General features: G+C 38.2%; 1 long non-coding RNA gene across 1 annotated transcript; it reads right to left on the reverse strand.

Moving 5' to 3' along the window:
• Positions 1-767: 767 nt before the first annotated feature.
• LOC147575594 (uncharacterized) lies at positions 768-21,667 on the reverse strand. The gene is made up of 5 exons (XR_015242738.1): positions 21,390-21,667; positions 21,023-21,292; positions 13,486-13,669; positions 1,978-2,110; positions 768-1,629 (listed from the first exon to the last, which is right to left on the reverse strand). It is a non-coding gene; the product is annotated as an uncharacterized LOC147575594 (long non-coding RNA).
• Between the last annotated feature and the right edge of the window lie 213 nt (positions 21,668-21,880).

Consider the following 21,880-nt stretch of genomic DNA (forward strand, 5'->3'; position numbering starts at 1 on the left):
TCAAAGGCATTCTCCACAGCTTCCTCAAGCCACAGCTGCTAATGTGCCTTACTGGTCTCTTGGAAAAGAAGCCACCCTCTTGCCAAGAATGCTGATAACCATGGGAGGAGGTAGACCCTGGAAAGAAAGAACCACTCTGGGTCTTTAGCATTTCCAGATTTGGAAATTCTCTCATGATTTATAGACCTAGAAATTAGAGATACGGAGAGAAGGAAACAAAGACTAAAGAAAAAAGAAACGAGCAATCTAGCAGGAAAAACACAACTAGGAAGTTTAGAAAGGAATGCACCCTGGCAGATACAAAGACATTCTTTCCCGCAAACTTCCTGAAACGTTGAGAATTCCAGCTTTTAGAAAAGCAAACAGTGTTATCATATTTTAAAAAATGTTTTTCTTTCCATTTCTTCTTAGCTTATATTGTCCCTCCCTTTCCCTTCTAGTTCTTTATTTCAGGATCACTGGATTCTACTGTGTTTGGGGGGGGGGGGGGGAGAAGGAACCATAAACCTAAATTATAGCCAATCAGATTGTACTCACAGCTCAACTACTAGACAAATTGCAGCTCATGAAATTTGCTATGGGTCAGGAGACTGAGTAATTTTATTTTAATCAGTCTTATTTGAAGCTGGAATGCCCTTGCAGCAAATCCTCTGAACAGGATTTCAGAGGGGATATAGACTGGTCTTTTTTCCTCTCATCCCCTTTTTTTTCTTTCTTTCTTCTTAGTAAACTGTTTCAGGTCTCTGGGAGATAATGAGAAATAAAAGTTGAAGATAGTCAAATTTTATTCCAGTTCTGAATGAAAGCGTGTCTGGAACTTACATTGGCTCCAGCCTTTCTTACAATGCAGGATTAAGCTGTCCAAATCCTGTCCCCAGCATTCATTTACATGGAGATGTCCCAGGCGGACCTCGGGTCCGGCCCCAAGAACCACAAATGCCGTGCTGATCTCTGTGCCTCGCTGGCGGTTTGGATTTCTGGGACATTATTCCATGTCACAGGAGGCCTCGCAGGCTGCTGTAAAGTCGGATGGACCGATATCGCCACAACACAGCTGCCTTCTCAGCAAGGGGGAGCAAATAAGAGCCTTTCAGAGTCACGGGAGTATGGGATAGAGGCAGCATTAGTGCTTCTCAGCAATCCCTGGGGTTTGTAATGCCATCTTTGCCGCAGCTTAGATCACGGAGTCAGACCTCCAGAGAGGGCCAGGCAAATCGTGCCCATGTTAGGTCAAGAGGCAGGGTAAGGATATCACCCACTCTTCTCTGGATCTTTGCAACCCAGTTTGTCAAAGCATCCATACAATGGTGAAACGTGTGAACGGGGTGGTCTGCTTTCCAAGGAAGAGAGTTTGGCAAGAGTCTAACCTGCCAGACATCAGCTGGCCCTGTGTGAAGTCCTACGAAGGCTAGTTTTGAAGACCCAGTACTTTTAAACGTTCATGCATATCCCATATGCATAAAGATACTTCCATGTGAGTCACTAAAGATCAGGGGCAATCAACACTGTTCCTCTTCTTGGTAATGTTCTTCTTTATCATCTCCATCTCACATTTCTTCACTTTGCATTTTAGGTCAAAGGAATTGACAACACTGGCTGAGTAATCCATGATAGCATAACTCTGGCAAACTAAGAAAGAGACACACAAAACACCAGTTTGACGTTTTAGGAAGCTTATCCATATACTCATGTATCAACTTAATAAATGATTATCGGCTTCCTTTTCTGGGCAAACACAAAGGATGGAAAAAATGAGAAGACAATGTTAATGACCTCAAGTAGCTGAGGCCCTCAGGTGGCCATTGTCTGAGGTGGTGGGGGACAGACCAGAGGCGGCTGTGCCCTTCTGCTGGGATGAGCTAGAAAGTGGCTAAATATTGAGCTGGGGAGAGTCCGTTCTATCCTGAGATGGCAAGACAGTGTAATTCAATAAGGTCAATCCTTTGACAATACTATCAACTAACATTTAGTACTTACTCTGTGCCAGAAACTGTGTCGAGGGCTTTCCACAGGTTCCCACATTTAATTCTCACAGCAGTGTTGTGAGGTTGTTGCTGATGTTGCCATTCTCTTCTTACCCAAAGAAACTGAGTCATAGCTGTCAGAGAGGCTGGTGGGTAAGAGCAAAGCAGAGCATTAACCTCCAGAAGTAACTTGGGCAGGATTCAGCAAAGCACATTTTATCCAGTTAGCAGAACTAAGAATCAGGGTCACTCCAGGTCCTGAAAACAAGTGGAATTCATGTTTGTAGAATGAGAGCACCCCAGTGAAGCTACTTTTTTGTAAGCAGTGAGACTTGTTGCTGAGTTAAGACATGGGCTGGATAAAGTACCTTACTTAATCCACTGCTTTGCACTCACAGCCCTGTGATCAAGATGAATGTAGAACCCTAGAGAACACTAAATTAGTGTTGCTTATGGCCTGGTTCTCCAACCACTTGCATCAGAGAACCTGAGGTGTTTGTTCAAATACAGATGCCTAGGCCTCTGCTGAATTAGAACTACTGATGTGTAGTTCAGGAAACTTCATTTTATAGTGAAATTTATACATCCTCCAGAAATTTCATATGGACAGTAAAATTTGAGAACCATTAACCCCAAGTTTCAGAGGGGGCTCAAAAGGCGCTGTCAGTGGGGGTAGGATGGCTGCAAAGGCTGGAAACCAGGAGCATCTGGCACCAGGTGTGATAAGATGGGCTGGAAGGGATAATCCACTGGGCAATGGCGTTGCGATTGTAATTCAGGGGTACCTGGGTGGCTCAGTCAGTTAAGTGTCCAACACTGGATGTCAGCTCATGATCAGGATGAGCTGATGTCAGGCCTGGATGTCAGGTCTTGATCTCAGGGCAGTGAGTGTAAGCCCTGTGTTGGGCTCTGCGCTGGGATAAAGCCTACTTAAAAAAAAAAAAAAAAAAAAAAGGATTTTAAATTTAATTTTTATTTATTATTTTTGATTTGGGGGTTCAGATTTATTATTATTTTTATTTTTTTATATTTATTTATTAATTCTTAGAGACAGAAAAAAAGTGCAAGTGGGGAAGGGGCAGAGAGAAGGACAAAGAGAGAATCCTAAGCAGGCTCTGCATTATCATCACAGAGCCCAACTGGGGGCTTGATCTCACGAACCATCAGATCATGACCTGAACCGAAATCAAGAGTTGGACATTTAACTGACTGAACCATCCAGGTGCCCCTCAGATTTGTTTTTAATAGTTTAAAAGCAAATAATTTTTTAACAAAAAATGATAATGGCTTAGACATTTAGCCTTGAGTTCTATTTCTAAGGAACATGATTACCTTTTTTGACATGAATCTAAGAAAATAAACTTTTCCTTACTAAATTAAACGAGCTCTCCATGCGAATTTGTCTAAGTCTTCAAAGGTAAAGTCCAAATATTTATTCTTTAATGAATGAATTAGAATAGCCATATCTATATTTTAAAACCACCTATTTTTAAGCTTAATTGATACTCCCCTGAAACTAATGATGGTGTATCTAATAAACTCATAATTTTCACTTTATGCTTTTGTTTATCTAAAGCATGTTTTAATAAAAATAAACATGCAAGAAAAAATTGGGTTACCCAAGAACTATTTCTCTTTATTCATTTACTTTTTTTTTTTTTTTTAATTTTTTTTCAACGTTTTTATTTATTTTTGGGACAGACAGAGACAGAGCATGAGCGGGGGAGGGGCAGAGAGAGAGGGAGACACAGAATCGGAAACAGGCTCCAGGCTCCGAGCCATCAGCCCAGAGCCTGACGCGGGGCTCGAACTCCCGGACCGCGAGATCGTGACCTGGCTGAAGCCGGACGCCCAACCGACTGCGCCACCCAGGCGCCCCTCATTTACTTTTTACAAGGAAAGACACATAGGTTTGCTAAGAAGGTTGTTTAAAAAAAAAAAAGTTTTCAATGAATTTTTTAAGAAATTGATTTTATCACAAAGTAAGTAATTATCACCAGCATTTAACAGTAGCTTAAATGGTTTCTCTGCTTCATTGTAAACTCCTGGAGGATGCATTTGTTTGTGTATGTCTGAGGCAGACATTGCAAAATGTATAATCTTCCATTTGTATTTCCCCCAGCATCCCCCAAACACTGCCTGTCCTCTAAAACTTTACTCACTGCTCTGAAGTGTTTCATTGACTGGAAATATTCTCTACAAAAACTTTGTGGAGTTAGTGTTGAATTTCTGCAGTGAATGCATTTTTCATGATTAAAAGTCACAGCATGCTTGTCTGGGGAACACATCCTAGGAGAGCCGTCATTCTTAGTTATGAGTTCCTAAGTCACAAACAGTTTTAAACTTTGAATCACTTCAAAATACACAGATTTACCAACAAAATTATGGCACTATGGATTTTGGGCAAAGTATTTACCTTGCAATTGTACTTTTATGCAACTTTTATATGTAAGTAAGGCAGCATTCCAGATTCACCTGTGTCAGCCACAATGTTGGTGGGAAACAGATGGCATACTCAATTTGTGGTAATTCTAGGAGGATCTAACACAAAGGTGTGGTCTGGTATAGAGGAAACACAAGTAGTGCAGGAACAGAGGATTAGCACTAGAGGAGCTGTTACCACTCACAGTCTGGTGAGACAAGGAGAAGGTGAAGTTTCCAGGTTTCAGGACAATGTTCTATGGTTCAGGACAATGTCCAGGTTCAGGACAATGTTAAACAGGCCACCTTGAGAAAAGCAGTGGTCACAGTATTGAGGGACACAGATATCCCAAGAAGACTTGACAGGGAAGGAGCCAGGTAATAAATACTCTACCACTCTCTCCCTCCTCCTTCCTTCCCATCTTATCCTGAGGCTTTTACCAGTTAAACTCAAGTGGAAGCCAGAAGGCATGGGAGCGCTTTAATGTCGTCCATTGCAGATAAGCCTTGCAGCACAGAAAGATGGACAAGGTGGTGAGAGCTTCCAAAGGCAAATGGAAGATATTTGCCAAAACCTGTTACACTGTGGTTCTAGGGTAAATATCTGACACATTAGTTTCAATATCTGCTCTGATATTTAACACGTGAGTTACCTTAGGCAAGTTGCCTGAGCTCACCAAGTCCTAATAAGACTCTAATTATTGCCTTTTGGGGGTTAAATGGGAGAATATAAGCATATCACCAAGCCCAGTGCCTAGAACAAAGGGAAAACTCAGGAAGGATGAGTTCCTTCCTGTCTAGTCTCTTTCCAAATGTCAACTGTTTTCCTATAGTTATTCTTACCTTCTTCCTGGTTCCTCCTTTGATAGGAGGAACACACAGAAGAAATGTCTTAAGACATTAATGAAAACTGAAGAAGTCACAAATAAATGAAAAGATATTATGTGCTCATGGATTGGAAGAATCAATATTGTTAAAATGTCTATACTACCCAAAACAATCTATAGATTTGAAGCAATCCCTATCAAAATTCAATTGGCATTTTTTTCACAGAAATAGAACAAATAATCCTAAAATTTGTATAGAGTCACAAAAGACCCTGAATAGCCAAAGCAATCTTGATAAAGAAGAACAAAACTGGAGGCATCGTATTCCCTGATTTCAAACTATATTATAAAGCTGTAGTAATTAAAACAATAGAGTACTGACATAAAAACAGACACATATCAATGCAACAAAATAGTGAGCCCAGTAATAAACCCACACTTTTTGGTCAATTAATTTACAACAAAGGGACCAACATTATACAGTGGGGAAAAAACAGTCTTTCCAACAAACGGTGTTGGGAAAACTGGATAGCCACATGCAAAATAATGAAACTCAACCATTATCTTACACCATACATAAAAATTAACTCAACACAGACAAAAGGCTTGAACATAAAACCTGAAACCACAAATCTCCTAAAAGAAAACAAGGCAGTAATTTCCTTGACATAGGTCTTAGGGGTGATTTTTTTCACATCACACCAAAAGCAAAAACAACAAAAGCAAAATTTTAAAAGTGGAACTACATTATAAAGCCTTATGCACAACAAAGAATAACATTAATAAAATGAAAAGACAACATACCGAGTAAGAGATAATATTTGCAAACCATGTATCTGATAGGGGACTAATATCCAAAATATATAAAGAACTCATACAACTCAGTAACCAAAAGAACAATCTAATTTTAACAAATGAGAAGAAGATCTAAATAAACATTTTTTCAAAGAAGATGTACAGATGGCTAACAAGTACATGAAAAGATACTCAACAGTATTCATTATCAAGGCAATACGAATCAAAACAAAAATGAGATATCACCTCACACCTGTTAGAATGGCTATTATCAAAAAGGCAGGAAATAACAAGTGTTGGTGAGGATATAGAGAAAAAAGAACACTTGTGTACTGTTGGTAGGATTATGAATTTGTGCAGGCACTATGGAAAACAATCTGGAGATTCCTCAGAAAGTTAAAAATAGAACTACCATATGATCCAGCAATTCTACTTCTGGATATCTATCCAAAGAAAATAGAAAAACTAACTTGAAAATATATATGCACTCCCATATTCACTGTGGCATTATTTACAATGCCTAAGATATGGAAACAACTTAAGTGTCCATTAGTGAATGTACAAATAAATAAAATCTGAGATAGATAATAGATAAATAGATAGATAGACAATAGAATATTATTCAGCTATAAAAAAAATCTTGCCATTTCCAACAATATGATTGGATCTCAAAGGCATTATGCTATGTGAATTAAGTCAGACAGAGAAAGACAAATAACATATGATCTTTTTATTTTAATTTTTTTTTTAATTTACATCCAAATTAGCATATAGTGAAACAATGATTTCAGGAGTACATTCCTTAATACCCCTTACCCATTTAGCCCATCCCCACTCCCACACCCTTCTAGTAACCCTCTGTTTGTTCTCCATATTTATGAGTCTATTATGTTTTGTGCCCCTCCCTGTTTTTATATTATTTTTGCTTCCCTTCCCTTATATTCATCTGTCCTGTGTCTTAAAGTCCTCATATGAGTGGAGTCATATGATATTTGTTTTTCTCTGACTGGCTAATTTCACTTAGTGTAACACCCTCCAGTTCCATCCACATAGTTGCAAATGGCAAGATTTAATTCTTTTTGATTACCGAGTAATACTCCATTGCATATATATACCACATCTTCTTTATCCATTCATCCATCAATGGACATTTGGGCTCTTGCCATACTTTGGCTATTGTTGATAGTGCTGCTATAAGCATTGGGGCACATGTGTCTCTTCGAAACAGCATAACCTGTATCCCTTGGATAAATACCTAGTTGTGCAATTGCTGGGTCATAGGGTAGTTCTATTTTTAATTTCTTGAGGAACCTCCATACTGCTTTCCAGAGTGGCTGTACCAACTTACATTCCCACCAACAATGCAAAAGAGATCCTCTTTCTCTGCATCCCCACCAACATCTGTTGTTGCCTGAGTTGTTAATGTTAGTCATTCTGACAGGTGTAAGGTGGTATCTCATTGTGGTTTTGATCTGTATTTCCCTGATGATGAGTGATGTTGAGCATTTTTTCGTGTGCGGTTGGCCATCTGGATGTCTTCTTTGGAGAAGTGTCTATTCATGTCTTTTGCCCATTTCTTCAGTGGATTATTTGTTTTTTGGGTGTTGAATTTGGTCAGTTCTTTATAGATTTTGGATACTAAGCCTTTATCTGATATGTCGTTTGCAAATATCTTCTCCCATTCTGTCGGTTGCCTTTTAGTTTTGCTGATTGTTTCCTTCGCTGTGCTGAAGCTTTTTGTTTTGATGAGGTCCCAGTAGTTCATTTTTGCTTTTGTTTCCCTTGCCTCTGGAGACGTGTTGAGTAAGAAGTTGCTGCAGCCAAGATCAAATAGGTTTTTGCTTGCTTTCTCCTCAAGGATTTTGATGGCTTCCTGTCGTACATTTAGGTCTTTCATCCATTTTGAGATTATTTTTGTGTATGTGTAAGAAAGTGGTCCAGGCTCATTCTCTTACATGTCACTGTCCAGTTTGGCCAGCACCACTTGCTGAAGAGACTGTCTTTATTCCACTGGATATTCTTTCCTGCTTTGCCAAACATTAGTTGTCCATACGTTTGTGGGTCTATTTCTGGGTTCTCTATTCTGTTCCATTGATCTGAGTGTCTGTTCTTGTGCCAGTACCATTCTGTCTTGATGATTACAGCTTTGTAGTATAGCTTGAAGTCTGGAATTGTGATGCCTCCTGCTTTGGTTTTCTTTTTCAAGATTGCTTTGGCTAGTCAGGGTCTTCTCTTGTTTCATACAAATTATAGGATCATTTGTTCTAGCTCTGTAAAGAATGCTGGTGTTACTTTGATAGGGATTGCTTTGAATATGTAGATTGCTTTGGGTAGTATCGACATTTTAACAATATTTGTTTCTTCATATCCAGGAGCATGGAATCTTTTTCCATTTTTTTTGTGTCTTCTTCAATTTCTTTCATAAGCTTTCTGTAGTTTTCAGTGTATAGATTTTTCACCTCTTTGGGTAGATTTATTCCTAGATATTTTATGGTTTTAGTGCAAGTGTAAATGGGATCGATGCCTTGATTTCTCTTTCTGTTGCTTCATTGCTGGTTTATAGGAATGCAACCAATTTCTGTGCATTGATTTTATATCCTGAAACTTTGCTGAATTCATGAATCAGTTCTAGCAGGTTTTTTTGGTGGAATCTTTTGGGTTTTCCATATAGAGTATCATGTCATCTGTGAAGAGTGAAAGTTTGACCTCCTCCTGGCCGATTTGGATGCCTTTTATTTCTTTGTGTTGTCTGATTGCAGAGGCTAAGACTTCCAATACTATGTTGAATAACAGTGGTGAGAGTGGACATCCCTGTCTTGTTCCTGACCTTAGGGGGAAAGCTCTAAGTTTTTCCCCATTGAGGATTATAATAGGGTTGGGTCTTTCATATATGGCTTTTATGATTTCGAGGTATGCTCTTTCTATCCATACTTTCTTGAGGGTTTTTATCAACAAAGGATGCTGTATTTTGTCAAATGCTTTCTCTGCATCTGTTGAGAGGATCATATGTTTCTTGTCCTTTTTTTTACTGATGTAATGAATCATGTTAATTGTTTTGCGGACATTGAACCAGCCCTGCATCCCAGGTATAAATCCCGCTTGGTCGTGGTGAATAATTTTTTTAATGTATTGTTGGATCCGGTTGGCTAATATCTTGTTGAGGATTTTTTCATCCATGTTCATCAGGGAAATTGGTCTATAGTTCTCCTTTTTAGTGGGGTCTTTGTCTGGTTTTCGAATCAAGGTAATGGTGACTTCATAGAAAGAGTTTGGAAGTTTTCCTTCCATTTCTACTTTTTTAAACAGCTTCAAGAGAATAGGTGTTAACTCTTCCTTAAGTGTTTGGTAGAATTCCCCTGGAAAGCCATCTGGTCCTGGACTCTTGTTTTTTTGGCAGATTTTTTATTACTAATTCGATTTCCTTTCTGGTTATGGGCCTGTTCAAATTTTCTATTTCTTCCTGTTTCAGTTTTGGTAGTATATATATTTCTAGGAATTTGTCCATTTCTTCCAGATTGCCCATTTTACTGGCATATAATTGCTCATAATATTCTCTTATTATTGCTTTTATTTCTATTGTGTTGATTGTGATCTCTCCTCTTTCATTCTTGAATTTATTTATTGGGGTCCTTTCCTTTTTCTTTTTGATCAAACTGGCTAGTGGTTTATCAATTTTGCTAATTCTTTCAAAGAACCAGCTTCTGGTTTCATTGATCTGTTCTACTGGTGTTTTTTGGTTTCAATAGCATTAATTTCTGCTCTAATCTTTATTATTTCCTGTTTTCTGCTGGTTTTGGGTTTTATTTGCTGTTCTTTTTCCAACTCTTTAAGGTGTAAGGTTAGGTTGTGTATCTGAGATCTGGATTGCTATGTACTTTCCTGTTATGACTGCCTTTGCTACATCCCAGACGTTTTGGGTTGTGGTGTTATCATTTCATTGTTTCCATGAACTTTTTAATTTCTTCTTTAACTTCTTGATTAGGCCATTCATTCTTTAGTAGGATGTTCTTCAGTCTCCAAGTATTTGTTACCTTTCCAAATTTTTTCTTGTGATTGATTTCGAGTTTCATAGTGTTGTGACTTGAAAATATGCATGGTATGATCTCGGTCTTTTTGTACTTGCTGAGGGCTGATTTGTGTCCCAGTATGTGGTCTATTCTGGAGAATGTTCCATGTGCACTGGAGAAGAATGTGTATTCTGCCACTTTAGGATAAAATGTTCTGAATATATCTGTTAAGTCCATCTGGTCCAGTGTGTCATTCAAAGGCATTGTTTCTTTATTGAGTTTTTGATTAGATGATCTGTCCATTGTTGTGAATGGGGTGTTGAAGTCTCCTACTATTATGGTATTATATGAGATTCTTTTTGTTTGTGATTAATTGATTTATGTATTGGGTGCCTCCACATTTGGTACATAAATTATAATTGTTAGGTCTTGGGGATAGACCCCTTAATTATGATATAATGCCCTTCTTCATCTCTTGATACAGTCTTTATTTTAAAATCTAGATTGTCTGATATAAGTATGGCTACTCTGCCTTTCTTTTGTTGACCATTAGCATGATAGATGGTTCTCCATCCCCTTACTTTCAATCTGAAGGTGTCCTTAGGTCAAAGTGGGTGTCGTGTAAACAGCATATACATGGTTCTTGTTTTCTTATCCATTCTGTTACTCTATGTATTTTGATTGCACCATTGAGTCCATTGGCATTTAGAGTGAGTACTGAAAGATAGAATTTATTCCCATTATGTTTCTTGTAGACTTGGAGTTTTTGGTGGTTTTCTCTGGTCCTTTCTAATCTTTGTTGCTTTTGGTATTTATTTATTTAAAAAAAATTTTTTTTTCATCTTTTCTCCCCTCAAAGAGTCCCCCTTAAAATTTCTTGCACAGCTAGTTTAGTGGCCACAAACTCCTCTAATTTTTGTTTGTCTGGGAAACTTTTTATCTCTCCTTCTATTTTGAATGACAGCCTTGCTGGATAAAGATCTTGGCTGCATATTTTTCTGATTCAGCACATTGAATATATCCTGCCACTCCTTTCTGGCCTGCCAAGTTTCTGTGGATAGGTGTGCTGCAAACTTTAGCTGTCTTCCCTTGTAGGCTAGGGACTTTTTTCCCTTGCTGCTTTCATGATTCTTTCCTTGCCTGAGTGTTTTGTGAATTTTACTATCATATGCCTTGCTGATGATCAGTTTTTGTTGAATCTAATGGGAGTCCTCTGTGCTGCCTGGATTTTGACGTCTGTGTCTTTCCCCAGGTTAGGAAAGTTTTCTGCTATGATTTGCTCACATAACCAACCCTTCTACCCCATCTCTCTCTCTTGTCCTCTTCTGGGACATGATGTTGTTCCTTTTTAATGAGTCACTGATTTCTCTAATTCTTAAATCATGCTCTTTTGCCTTAATCTCCTTCTTTTTTCCTGCTTCATTGTTCTCTATAAGTGTGTCCTCTATATCGCTGATTCTGTGTTCTGCCTCATCCATGCTTGCCGCCTTGGCATCCATTCATGATTGTGGCTCAGTTATAGCATTTTTTATTTCATCCTGACTAGATTTTATTTCTTTTATCTCCACAGAAAGGGATTCCAATCTATTTTTTACTCCAGCTAGTATTCTTGTTATCGTGATTTTAAATTCTGGTTCAGACATCTTGCTTGTATCTGTGTTGGTTAAGTTCCTGCCTGTCATTTCTTCCTGCTCTTTCTTTTGGGGTAAATTTCTTTGTTTCATCATTTTAAAGGGATAAAAGTAATTAATAGGTAGAAAAAATTAAAATTAAAAAAATTAGAATAAAAAAATATTAAAATTAAAAACACACACACAAAAAAAATTGAATAAATGATGCTAGATCCTAGGTGTGTTTTGGTCTGGGTGATGAAAGTGGCTTGATAGATTAAAGAAAAAGGGGGAAAGAAGAAAAAAAAGGGAAATCATTTGAAAATTTGAAAAAATGAATACACTGAAGTAGACTAAAATGAAATGATGGAAGTAAACTAGAATTTGAGAAAATTTACACAAAAGTAAAAAATATAGTAGAAAAAATTAAAGAAAAATATTTTTAATAAAAATTAAAAATACAAATGAATTTTTTCTCTTTCTGTATTCTATAAAAAGAAAGGAAATGAAAAAGAGAAAAAAGGAAATTGAAATTTGAAAAAATGAATACAGTGAAGTAGACTAAAATAAAATGATGGAAGTAAAATCGAATTTGAAAAAATTTACACAAAAGTAAAAAATATAGTGAAAAATTAAATAAAAATATTTTTAATAAAAATTGAAAATAAAAATGAATTTTTTCTCTTTCTGTATCAAAAAAAAAGAAAAGAATTGAAAAGAGTGAAAAGGAAAAAAATTGAATATATGGACCTACTAACAGACTGAAATACGACTGAAATTACTTCATTTTCCCCTAGATATCAGCCTATGAAGTGCTTTATAGTCATAAACTAAGCAAGCAGTGAGACTTCTGTTCTTGAAGCGCAAGGTTGGCCCAGTTGGGCAGGGCTTAGTGTAACTGCTCCATTCTCCACTAGATGCTAGCCTACTGGAGTGGATTGTTGTGGCACTTAGGTGCGTATCCACATGCACGGGAGCAGTGAAAATGATGTCACCAAGCTACCCATTCTCTAGTATCAGAACTCTGTTCTCCTTGATTAGCAATTGTGCACCCATCCTTTGTCTTCAGCTTTCGTCCACTCCCTGCTTTTATACTGTCCGTGACAAAAACCCAGGTAGTACCTCTCTCCCAAGTTTTGTATCATATGAGGCTGTTTTCCCCAGCCCCTTACTTCTGAGGGACTGTGGCTTTGATCGGTTCCTCCCTTCTGGAGAGGGTCTGATGGAGCAATGGTTGAATGCCAGCCTTACCCAGGAAAATTCACAGGACTGTGCTGCCGCCGATGCCCAGAGACTGCTGCCAGGTGCCAGCCTGCCCCAGAAAAAGTTCGCAAGACAGTGTAGCAGCAGCGTTTCAGGGATTATGGAAAATCACAACACACATCTGGCACCAGGCTTCACCCTTAATGACTTGTTCCAGCACCAGTGAATGTGGCTGTTCTCTGGAGTCTGCTGGGCCCAGGCTGCATCACAGCCTCTACCAAATGTCCTTCCAGCAGTGTAACCACTTCTCCCTGTGTGGCCTGTGAACCTCCCGGACCCCACTCTGCTCCTGGGGATTTGCCCTTCCCACCATAGCACCTCCAGGTATCGAGCTGCAGAGTTGCAGATTCTGCGCTCCCCCTGTTTATAGTCATAATGGAATATAAACCCTGTCCTTTCTCCTTTCTCCTTTCTCTCTTTTTAGTTCAGTCCCTGTGGCTGTGTCCAATTTTCTACTTTCTCTCCAGCTGCTTTTAGAGAGGAATGCTTTTCCCGTATTCTCCCCCTCTCCCATCTCCGTCCTCTCTCTGCACGCAAAAACACCTCCCTGCCCCCCACGGCTTCTCTCTCCCCAGGTTCACGTCTCCATGCCACGTACCTGCTGAATTCTGTGGTTCAGGTTGTGCAGATTGTTGTGTTAATCCTCAGATCAGTTTCTAGGTGTGGAGGATGGTTTAGTGTTGGTCTGGCTGTATTTCATGGATGCAAGACAAACAAAAAACTTCCATGCTGTTCTGCCATCTTGGCTCCCTCTACCATTTGATCTTTTTTATATGCAGAATCTAAAAACAAACAAAATCAAGCCATAGATACAGAGAACAGATTGGTGGTTGCCAGAGGTGGGGTAAGGTGTATGAAAAATTCATGAAGAGGACCAAAAGTTAAACCCACAACTCGTTCCTTTAAATCAATGTTAAACTAAATGAGTAGACCAGCAGTGGGACAGCAGTTTTCTGATGATGCATTTTATGGAAGTGCATCCAATCAGACACAAGTTGATAAATCTTGATTTTTGTTAAATATATATTTTCTATGGTAATTGATAAGGCATGTTTGTCAGAAATTTCTAATTAGTGGTCAACTGATATTCATAGATTATTGAAATGGAAGTCCCTTTGTTTCAGTGATGGATTCTCATGGAAAGAGACAAATCTGTCTCAGCGGTGATGTATCTACACTCATTTAGATATCTCCAAACTTTGTTTTAAAGTCTTGGCTGTATTTACAAAGTGAGACTAAGTCACCATCTTAAGAAATTATTTTATCTAGATAACTCTTAACTGAAAAGAATAGCTTGAGAGACAAAACTTAGAAAGTGTAAATTTCCCATAGCTTCAACCTTACTAATGTATACCAATAAATCTTTCTCATTTGCACCCTAAAAATTAATATTGCTTATAAGGAGAACTAATTCATTGACTTCAATCCATCCATAATAGGTATAAGTCACATTTCTTAAACAGTTTAACATTTATCCAATTTTTTTTTAAAAAGCATATTATCTTTGGTAATCTTCAGGACAGCAAAAGTAACCAGACATACATTTGTTCCTCTTGCAGATGAGGAAACGGGAGCTCACAGAGCTACAGAACTACTTAGTAACAAAACCAGGTCTTGGTCAACAAGCATAAAGTATGGAACATCATTTTAACATTCACGCAAATTTTGATTAGAAAGTTTCTATGAGCCGAACACTGTGCTGGGCACAGAGGTTAAAAAATATAATGAATAATCCATCGTCATCCTTTCCCACAAGCAACATGTTCCCAGCCTTTGCTTGGCAATGGATAATCGCAAAGAGTAGTAATGCTTTCAGCCTAAACAATGATCAAATTCTACTTGAATCTAGATTCTTGTTTACTTATTAGGTAGATTACATATAGATAGATGATATAGATAGAGTGGAGATAGAGCTAGATAGATATAGACATAGTCATAGATAGATGTAGATGATATAGACATAGATATGGATGATATCGGTAGATATATACACACAAAAACACACATACATACATGCATACATACATACATACATACATATATACATAAATACATACATAATAGAGATCTAAGTGGTTTCCAGGCTGAGGTAACACAACCAATCTCATTCTATAACTAATCACAAATAGAGAAATTAGAAATCTCAGAACAGATAATCACAACTACTTATAAATTTAATTCCCTCACATATAGATATTTTTCATCTTCCATCTTCTTTTCTATCTTTCCTTTCTTCAATATTTCCTTCTAAAAATATTTAAGAGACCAGTGCCAATTCTTTTATACATTGAAAATCCTATGTTGAAAACAAAATTTCTATCTATGAGCAATTTTCAATTTAGAGGCAAAACATGCAATCAAATCAACAACAGTCATAAAATATAATTGTTCTGAGATGTTTAAATACAGGATTCTGTGGTAGCATAAATAAGGTGAGTTACTGCAGGAGGTTATCCTCAAGGGTATTTGAAAATTGAGCAGGACTATTCCAAGGGGAGAAGAGAGCTCCTGCAAATAGAGCAGAAAAGACAAAGAGCTCCCTGAGTGGTTAGGAATAACTGATGCCTATTAAATGAGTTGTGGAAAGATAGAGGATAGAAAGGTAAACATGAACAAAATACCGAATAGCCTCATTTGTTGTCCTGGGAAAACAAGAATAACAACATGTAAAGTTCCAAGGCCTTCTACAACACTCATATTACCTTAACTAATATTAATATTAGGTTTACTAATGAAGGTGCTGAATTGTGAGGTGCTCAGAGAAATACACATGATGCAGTAGGACTATATCCTTGAAGGATGGCTTGGATTTATTTTAGATGTACAAAGGAGTTACATTCAAATTCGGAACATCTGCTGTGGCATGGGTACCTCCATCAGAACAGATATGTGACCAATCATACCAGTTGCTTGCAATAAGTACATGCTGAAAATCAGTGCTGGTTGTGTAGGAAGGAAAAATGCCACTAAGGACTTGGGATCACTTTTTATTTTTATTTTTTTTTAATTTTTTTTTAACGTTTATTTATTTTTGGGACAGAGAGAGACAGAGCATGAACGGGGGAGGGGCAGAGAGAGAGGGAGACACAGAATCGGAAACAGGCTCCAGGCTCCGAGCCATCAGCCCAGAGCCTGACGCGGGGCTCGAACTCACGGACCGCGAGATCGTGACCTGGCTGAAGTTGGACGCTTAACCGACTGCGCCACCCAGGCGCCCCTTGGGATCACTTTTTAAATCCTCCTGCACAATAATTCTGAATGTTGTGAAGAAACAAGAGGGAAAGAAAAAAATCAAACTGTTACTATTGGTATCCATGTCTTCATCAGTCTTCCAACTGATTGATCACCTGGCCTTCACTATGAAAGATTCTTTCCTGAAGCACCGATTTTCAAATGTGGCTCCGTTAGTTAATGAATCCCTGTTAAAGTCCTCACTCACTAGTCCAACGTGAAAAGTCTCCCTTAACCATGTTCTATTCGAACATTCGAACCTACCCCCCCACATGCTTCCATTAGGTAAGCAATCAGGTCAGATCAAACAAGGCCCCTACATCTTTAGTATTCCCTTGAGAAAATTTGGCCTGACAGAAAGAATGTGAGCTTTGGTTCAGCATAGCTCAATGTGAATCTTATTTTTAACTGTGTGACCTTGGGCCAGTTTATTAACTTTGCTGAATCCATTTTTTCATTTGGAAAATGAGATGAATAATAGCTCCTTTGCAGAGTTGTTGTGAGCATTAGAGATTACTTTACAAAATGTCAAGCGATGTGCCTCACACATAATAGCTTCTCAATAAATGGTGGCTGTTATTGTAATTCCTTTCTCTAGGTTCCTGTTTGGCAGCTCCCAAGCATTTCTATACTCCCCAAGGTGCTGTCCTAGTTCCTGTTTTATGTTCAGTTGATGTCAATTAATTCCTTCTAAATTGTTACCTGGTAGGGAATCAGAGGCCCTCGCTTTGACTCTGCCATCAGCACACTTAATTACCTTGAACAAGTCACCTACATTTTTCCGGGCCTCAGTTTGCATAGCTATAAAGTAAGGGGTTTGATTAGATGATTTCTAATGCTGCCACCCACCCACCCCCCCCCACCGTGATTATGGACTCCATGGTGTTAATTAAACAGGAAAGCACCCCTTGCTGTGTCTTGTGAGTTTCTTGAGAACAATAATAATTTCTACATTCAATTGTATTTTGAAAGTCCCCTAGATGTCTAATCATGATAAATTGATTACTTTGATGACAATTATGGAAATCAATGAATCAAGTCATTGGCTTTCCTTGAGTCATGTTGATAACTGACAAGTAATGGAAATGGCCATATACATGACTTTAGTGTTTGATTTTGATCTTTCCATATTGGCCCAAAAATACTTCCAAAGCCATGGTGAGGATATGTAGATGGAAGCAAGGAAATAAAGCGAAGAAAGTTGGTGTGTTGTCTTGATGAAATTTCACAGTCCTTTACTTTTGACCTCAATTTTTCATAGACAGAAATGAAAAGGTCCAGACTGCTGCCAAATACATGGGTTTTAGCAATTGGTTACCCAGTTGGGATCTAACAGTGAGACCATTTTGGCAAGAACCTCACAAATATAGCTATTTAACTACTGGCAGCAGGGATAAGATATGCATGATATAGAAACAATTATGTCTGTCAACTGGATTAGGGAGGAAAAAAAAAGATAGCTATCTCCCATGTCAAGATGGTTGACAATGAAGAAATAAGCTACACAATCTGAAATGAAGGCTGTGATCTAAATAGAACCACTCCTAATATGACTTTTCCTCATTTGTCAGATAGGACACTCCTAGATCTCAGACTTAGGCTATTTTCAACTGCCCAGGGCTTATACACCTGGATCAATGTGTTCCATGGAATTCAATAGGACAGTCAACTCTAGTCAACATTATCTTTTATGCCCAAACTCACCAAAAACTACATACTTTTCTGTCTACTTTAAGTATTCTTAGTGCTTTGTAGCAAGTTTGCTTTTAATCTTTAATTTAAAATTTAAACTTAAATTTTTAATTTTGCTTTAAAAATTTTGCTTTTAAGTGGGAATCAGAAGCCAATTTAGAGTTCATGTATAACATATATGGGATTTTTTTTGCAAAGGTTTATTTCTTTGCAAAATTTTCAAATTTCTCAAGATGATCATCATCATCTTGAGAATCCAAATAAGTGAGTGACACATAATTCAATAAATGAACATCTATTTTCAAATATTTAAAATTTTTAGATATTCATAATTTTAAAATATGAGTAATGTATAATATTAAATATTTTTAAATATTGAAATATAAAAATTCAAATAAATATTTTTGAATGAATGAATGAGCAGAATGAGCTACACTATGGTTGTGCAGTAGGGAATGAAAGCAATGAATTTTCATGGATGTTTTGGTCTAGTAGGAAAACCAGAAAATAAAGAAGCCCATAAAATAAATGATTGTAAAAGAGTTGCTATGAAACAAACAAATGGGATACTGAAGAGTAACTAACTCCTTAGCAGTGTTGAGCAATGCTTCAGATAGGCTGCCCAGCAAGGCCTCACTGAAAAGGTGATGTTTAAACTGAGACTGTAAGTCCAAAAAGTGGCTGGTTTTCTAGCAGCCTGAGGAAGAGAGTATTCTGGGTCCTTTGGGTGGGGTCTTGCACCAGAAGGTGCAAGTCTAGATTCCTGATCTCAGAACTTCCACCATATAAATAAGGAAGTGGGGAATGTACAAAACAGTAAATACCAATCCTGGGAAGGTTACTGAATGTCCCATCAAAACAGATATGAGAGGTGAGCAGAGAGATTAGCCAGCAATGGAACCGTTCTTGAAGGGAAAGTCCAAATTTCAGTAGGAAGGAATCAACACTCAAAGGATGACTTTTAATTAAAATTCTGTTTATGATTTACAATAGGATGTATGTATTGTCTCTGCCTATAATATTCTTCTTCTGTTCAAACTTTAGAACCAGGAAAGCAGCATTATTTGTTTAGTTGTTTGTTTGTTTGTTTGTTTTGTTGCTTTGTTTATAAATTCAATTTCCTGTGGAGTGCACTATTCACAGTGGGCAGTCAGCAAATGTTCTCATTTGCTTACCTGAAGAGCTTAAAGCAAAGATACAGAGTCCAGCCACCCTTGTTCACTGCAACTAATAAATGAGCTGCATTAAGGACAAAGTACTGAAGAGTAAGTTCAACCCAGGCCAGAATTCCAAGGCTCCCAGAGCTATCTCATGGAGACTTGCCTAGGAACAGCTAGGGGAACAAATAACCAGAGATGAGTTGATGGATCAGTGCAATTTAACCACTTCACTTTATTGAAACACTCCATATATGAAGAATAATATTCAAGAGACCTCAATTCATGTGGTCACAGGATGAGCGAGCTCAAGGAGTCTGGCCTTAGAGGACTGAAATCAAATATAGGTTGTATTAAAAAAGGTATCACCAGCAGTGTTGGAAGAGATACCCTAGCTAGGCTAACACTTCTTTAAAAGTTGAGACCAAAAATAAATGGGGCAGTATTTTCCTGTGCTGACTTACAACTCTGCACAAGTTTCTTTGAATATTTGAGGAAAGGGTGGTGAAACCTGTATTCCCAGTCTCTGAGCTCACAGGTTGGTCAGGGACTACCTCAAGATTCAAAGTGAATCCTAAGAGCAATTGTTTGACTTTAAAACATTTCTGGGTTTAGAATTCGTTCAAGTGCTGTTAGAGTGTAGTCACATTGGAGCTGCTCCTAATTTTGCACAGTGGCCCATAGGATTCAGGACTACAAAAGGATGGTTGATGGGTGGTCAAAGTTCACTTCATAATGTCAGCACTGAATGGCTAAACTACCCCTTAACCCCACACATCTCATCAAGCTGCCTGTAAGCTTCTCTTCGTTTCTCATGAATGTATTTCTGTGTTTATTTTGGAGACCACATCTGGTTATAATGAGAGAGGGAAAATCCCTTTTGTTAGATATAAAACCAATTCCTTGCATTTTAATGAGCATCTCTTGATTACAGAACCTAGAATTTGTTGAACAACACCATACCTTGCCTTATAATTTTACACACTTGTGTAAAATTTTAATACACTTGTGTGTTAATTTGATGAGAATCAGGATGACCTTTCTGACCATTGTCTCCCCCACCCCGCAGCACCAGATTGATTTTGCCATCCATTATTTATCTCAAAGTATCTCAGTCTATCAATTTCTTGTTTAGATATAAACATCCCACTGAGATCTAAGATTCTAAGTTACTGTTAACCACCTTTTTTCAGGTTATCGGTTAATAAGATCTTCTCATACAATACAGTGTTGCTGATGATCAGAACTGAAGGGGTGGAACATTGGATCTGGGGAAAAATGAAGTCACTGAGTTGGTCTGCAGCCCTAAGACAGCATGTCTGGACTGAGTGTGGTACTGAATAAGGGAAAATGGTTGGGGACTTGGAGTTTAGATTTGACATAAGGGGATGGTGAGAGAAAAGGGAGATGGGAGAAGACAAATACCAATCACAAAATTTGCATAAGGTTGACCACTCTGTCAGTTCCTGAGCCCCACCTCTCACCCCTACTTTCCAACAGGAATGAATCTGAAGCTCTCTCCTCCACTTGCCAAAAATCCCTGGGGTTGCTAACACTTTCTTTCCTTGTCCTCAGTTTGTGAGTATGTCTTTCCCTATTCCAATGTCCAGAGAGCCTTCAATATGAAAGATATTTCAAAATACATGTAAGAAAATTCAAAGCATAGGGGCGCCTGGGTGGCACAGTCGGTTAAGCGTCCGACTTCAGCCAGGTCACGATCTCGCGGTCCGTGAGTTCGAGCCCCGCGTCGGGCTCTGGGCTGATGGCTCAGAGCCTGGAGCCTGTTTCCGATTCTGTGTCTCCCTCTGTCTCTGCCCCTCCCCCGTTCATGCTCTGTCTCTCTCTGTCCCAAAAATAAATAAAAACATTGAAAACAAAAATTAAAAAAAAAAAAAAAAAAGAAAATTCAAAGCATAAAGTCTCTAAGAAGATAATATGATTTCAGGTGATAGTCTTGCCTCAGAATATGCAACAGTCTACGTGGGTGAGAATAAAAAATGCAAACGTATGCAATCTCTACTCAAGTACACACATAGACCTAACAAGCATTTACACCTGCAAGTGGGCACTTGAGAAGAATTGAAAGAATATGTGACTTTTGCCAACCAGCATATTCTCCTACCCCAATTGTGAAATAATAGGTCAATTCTGCAATTCCATACCAAAGAGAAGCCACAAGCAAATTTTCTTTTGTGCCACTGAACTTTTCCAGAAATGGGCAGTTTGCTTAACCACCTGATAAAGAAGCATGAGCCAGATGCAGACACATGCCAGCAAGAACCCAGGAACACCATTGCGGGCTGCTGGAATTCACAGACTCCAAATCTGCAAAGGAAAGCAGTGTTAGTCCATCCAGCTGCGCTGACAACAATGTTAACAAAATTCCCTTTATACAATGGTTTTGCTGAGGTCAGGTGATTACCTCACTAGGCCCTGCTTGCGAAATTGCAGCAGTCAGGAGAATGTGGGATGGCTGTAAGCTCATCAGCTGGATAGCTGGGAAAGCCAGTTTCAGAAAGCTGTCAGTTGAGAGATGTTTTCAGCATATCAGCGGTATGATGTCCAGATAGCAGATTGCATAACAACTAGTGCAGCAAATAGATGATTTTCTCCCCCCCCGAAGAAAATGTTTGACACAAGGAGGTGACCCAGCACTTGAACAGACTTTCTGCATGAGGATCGCGCTGGACTTAACACACTTGAGTGTGTTTTTTACTGGAAATCAAAGAGTAACCCCAAAATATAAGAATATATTTTTCAACAAATACTCTTTTAAAGAAACCAATCATCTAGTGTTTTTAGGAACATATATAAAATATAACACCTTAAAATAAAACACCTATTACATGCCTTTGCAATATATGTTTACCTTGCAAATATATTTTTTTTCTTTTTCCCTTAATTTTCTAATTT

Source organism: Puma concolor, chromosome D3 (assembly GCF_028749965.1).
Source record: "Puma concolor isolate L17-30 chromosome D3, mPumCon1.1.hap2, whole genome shotgun sequence".
Lineage (NCBI taxonomy): Eukaryota > Metazoa > Chordata > Mammalia > Carnivora > Felidae > Puma > Puma concolor.